Raw genomic sequence first — 4470 nt, 5'->3', positions numbered from 1 at the left:
CCCGAACAACAACAACAATCGCGTCTTTGGGGCATTTGCAAACAATGACATTATGCTGACGTTTATTAATCGCATTTGCGAAATTAATGTCGTGACATTTTCGGTTTAATGTAGTTGTAATAAATAAATGCGCCGTTTATCCAAAGACTAACCGAAATATGTACTCGTATTGTATAAAAAAATCAATAGTCCCATAGACAGCCACTAGACAGTGGCAGCAGTCGTTGGTCTAGATTATGCAATCACCATTTGTATTTAATATATGCATGAGGCAAGATTGTTTAAAATTTTTAGTGGTATGTTTTTCTCATATTAGTATTAAAAAAAAATAAATAAAATAAAATAATAAATAAAACAAAAAAGTTACTCAATTTTACCCCAGATGGGACTCGAACCCACAATCCCCGGCTTAGGAGGCCGATGCCTTATCCATTAGGCCACTGGGGCTTGTGTTACAGCACTGCCAAATGCCAACTTCAACTAGGGGTGAGTAAGCGCACAGCAGCAGGAGGCGCACTGGACGTGTTTATTTATAGAACGACTTGAGGGTTGACATGATTTTGTTTTGCCGGTGTGGTGAAATACATTTCTTGAGAATCAAAACAAACAAATTAGTGAAATCCAAGTGAAGTAAAGGAATAAAATACAATTCTATTAAAAAATCGAAAATTATAATTCTAGAAGCTATGCGCATGTGCTGCCTTGTTTATGTAACCCAAAAAATATATGCAAGCACATGTGGTTGGATAAAGAATAAAAAAAAAATATTTAAACAGTTGTTTTTCCATCGAAAATTACTATTTATAGCTGCCGTTTGTCTTGTTTTTAATGTTACATTTTGCCTTGCTTCATATAAGGATTCTGTCAGGCATATTCACAAGCCCCAGTGGCCTAATGGATAAGGCATCGGCCTCCTAAGCCGGGGATTGTGGGTTCGAGTCCCATCTGGGGTAAAGTGTGTATCTTTTTTTTTAGTTTTTTATTAAATGTTTATTAAATTATCTTTATTTTTTATATTTGTCTATTTATTTATTATAATTTGCTCTTTATTCTTTATGGCCCATCTAAAGTCTTCAAGGAAATAAGACAACTATTTGGCAAGGCATTTTCAGAGCTCCATCAAACCAGATTATCTGACTGCCGCTCCTAGATATACATATGTCGGGGGCATGTCGAACATAAACCATGAAAAGTCGTCACAGCAGTTGACATTTCGCCGTAGCCACTTCCACTTAATTTAACAACTTTACGAGTACCCAGCCATCGTCTTCTAATATCGTTTTCAGGCATTTTCACCCCGGCTCTTAAATGGCAATCAACTTTCTGATGAGTTGTCAAAAGCCCCGTCGCCTGGCATTATTCAGAATGTGTGGTTGTGGAGGTGCCGCTGCACCAGTGGGTGTGGCTGGCAGAGGCTGGCCCCGAATGAAATCCATCCACTTTAAAAGTTTCCCAAAAATTGAAGCTCATAATTTCACTTTCGCTATCTGAAATATGCATGGCCGTAAAATTTGCCAACGCCGGCCAAATGGCCACCCAGGGAGATGAGGATGTGCAGGCCATCGGTGGGGAAGGACTGGGATCTGGTTAGATGTTGGCCTCAGCTATAAGCATTAAAATTGCATACAGGCAGAGTGGAGAGAAGAATAAAAAAAAAAAAATAAAGTGAAATATTAAAAAAATCTGCCTCGCATAGTTTCATTTGCTTTACGATTCAGCAAAACTTTGGCCGGAATGGGAGGATAAAAACGGTATGTAGGGCTGTGCCTCATCATTAATGTAAATTCATTGTTGCAGGACTTTGTAGAGAAGGGATATGGACGAATTCAAAATACCCATATACGGATTAATAATAAAAATATAACGATTCTTTCAAATAAATTCCTTATCTAAAAATATGCTAAAAGAAACCTTAAAAATTGTTTCTTATTTTTCTAGACCTATTTACTTGATTATTTTAATCTACAAACTTATTCCAAGGTTGGGTCTATCTCAGTTCTACAGAAGTACTAAGCCTGGTATACCCCATTCTATCTCAAAAACGTTTCCCAGAATTAATGGCTAGGGTATTTTTTTTTTGCACCCCGCGGAAACTAGGCCAAAGTCCGACCCAACATCGGCCCAGGAACATGGACCCATCGCGGATGAAAGAAACGGGGATATAGAACATAGATAGAGAAAGAGCACTTGGGGTGGGGGAGGGGTAATATGGCATTCTGGAAAGTTTATGGAATGCATTTCTCTGCAGATTGCATTTGTTGCATTTTACTTAATTGAAAAAGGCCAGAAATGCGGGGGAAGGCCGTAAAAGGACAGTATCGCTGTCCCTAGCCCTCTATGGGCTGCATGGGCACTTCATAAAGCTGACAGGACAGGGCTCACCGCCGAAGAGGCGGCTATAAAAGAACATGTCCAAAGCGGGCAATGAGGAGACAACACACACACCAAAATAGACCGCCAACAGGCAACAAAAACAGATGCACTTAGAGAAAAATCTTAGAAATCAAATCTTAGAATATAATCAATTTTTAAAAAAGTAAATGAACTTTGTTTAGTAGTCTAGATTATCTAGGATATATTTTCGATATGTATCTAGTTATTCTATAGATAATTTTCTCTCTCTGTAGGCAACAGGATCTGCAACAAGCCAACAGCAAACAACGAGCGGCAAAAATTATCTACTCAGATTATGTCGAGATTAATTACATACGTTGAGCGCCATTGTCTTGTCAATAAATTGTCTTTGCCGTCGACGTCGCCTGGCATCGTGTGGCCCAAAGATAAGAGGGCCTCCCGACCAACTTCCAGCTACCAACTACCGAAATGTTAACTGGCTTTTCTTTATATTTTTTTTTTTCGCCGGTCCATAGCCGTTGTCGTAGCAGTTTTCAGTTATTCGAATTTTTTTGTTGTTTGTAACTTTTTGGCTGATGCTGTCAAAATTGGTTGCACAACCCGGTGGCAGGCAGCAACCAGAAGCCAAGCCTTTGCTTACCTCTCGTCCTCGGCTAATTAATTTGGAAATGTGGCCAACATCGGCCCACCAAAGGGAGCGCCATATCGGCCATATAATAATGAAATGATATAGGTTTAATCCATCCGATAAGCCATCGTGAAGCATCTTCTAAGCCCAAAGTGCGCTTGGAAAGTGCGCGTAAATTAATTGGCCACAAACAAGACAGCCAGCCTCAGAAGGCTGCCGGCCTGCCGTCCTTCTGGCCAAGTTTATGTGGCAGTAGATGCAAGTCCCAAGTCGGAGCCACGATGCAGGGCTGGATTTAGTGCATGTTGCAAGCATCGAGTGGCAGCGAATGGCGAATGGCCGATGTAAATTTGAAGCGGCAAGGTTAAAAGCCAGAGAGAAGCATGGGCAGGGCTAATTAGAATGGATAACACGATATTGGCATCACTGCACCTCGAATATATAGTGCCCTGGCATAACTCCCGATGAGTGTCTGGCCATGTAGGAGATGTGAATGCAGATTGTGGTGCTGGGAAAAAATAGCCAGCGATACAGAATAGATTAGGTTGGCAAACACTATATGATGACTATTATTATTTGATGAATATGAAATGAAATCTAAACTAATTGCCGGCACACAAAGGTGAACAGGTGAAGTATTAATTAATAAAGCGATGGCGGCATGTAACCGGCTTAGAGTGGAGCTTACATCCACTGGAAGACCATATATTTCACACTTACTTCACACAGTCGGTTTGGCAAGTTTTGCTAATTTAATCAGCAAATATTTACTGGCGCATTACTCATCATTAATAACACATATTTCGAATGTCCCTTAACTGTGAATAACTGGGACTAATCCCGCCCCTCCCACTCCGCCCTAAAATAATTATTTATAATTAAAGTTTCAGCTTTGTCTGCGCCAAACTCCAAGGCATTAGGGCATGGTGAGATTTTGGGGACACGGCAGATGCAAAGTGCTGGATGATGACGATTCCAGAGTGAAAGTTACCAGGCACACACTCTATTCTATGTTTGTTCAGCAGGAAGTGGCTCTAAGCTCTGCATATAGAAATTCCATTACTTGGGAAATCATTCTGCAAGTGCATCTGGGATGTCGTTAGTTGGCTGTTGATATTTGGCATCTGTGTGCCATCTGTGGACATTGTGGCAAAGTTTTTGGGGGCTTTTAAGCCATTTGCAAGCCACGCACTCAGCCACTCAAAAATCTCTGAACGTAATTTCCCCAGCGAGTAACGGTAGAGTCTGCCGTGGAGAGGCGCCATTTTTTTTTTTTGGCCGTCGTTTCCGGTTTGAATAATTAATGGACGGTTGACAATTACGGCTGGATAGACCAGCAGTAATCCTTCTAAAGTGAGAAAAAAAAGATCTGTTTACAGATCTCCTTTGAGAAGTTTATTTTTGCCGTAAACGATAAACGATGCAGAGCCGCAGACTGAGCCTGAGCCGCCATTAATGACTTCCCACCGCCAATACACATAAAATGT

The 4470-nt window shown here is 40.7% G+C and overlaps 2 non-coding genes across 2 annotated transcripts; one reads left to right on the top strand and one right to left on the bottom strand.

The window, feature by feature from the left end:
• Window positions 1-374: 374 nt before the first annotated feature.
• Window positions 375-447, bottom strand: TRNAR-CCU (transfer RNA arginine (anticodon CCU)). The gene has a single exon. It is a non-coding gene; the product is annotated as a tRNA-Arg (tRNA).
• Window positions 448-880: 433 nt separating this feature from the next.
• On the top strand, window positions 881-953 carry TRNAR-CCU (transfer RNA arginine (anticodon CCU)). Its single transcript has one exon. It is a non-coding gene; the product is annotated as a tRNA-Arg (tRNA).
• The last annotated feature ends 3517 nt before the right edge of the window (window positions 954-4470 follow it).

Source organism: Drosophila bipectinata, chromosome 2R, assembly GCF_030179905.1.
Source record: "Drosophila bipectinata strain 14024-0381.07 chromosome 2R, DbipHiC1v2, whole genome shotgun sequence".
NCBI classification, from domain to species: Eukaryota; Metazoa; Arthropoda; class Insecta; order Diptera; family Drosophilidae; genus Drosophila; species Drosophila bipectinata.
This window is presented reverse-complemented; position numbering and strand designations above follow the sequence as displayed.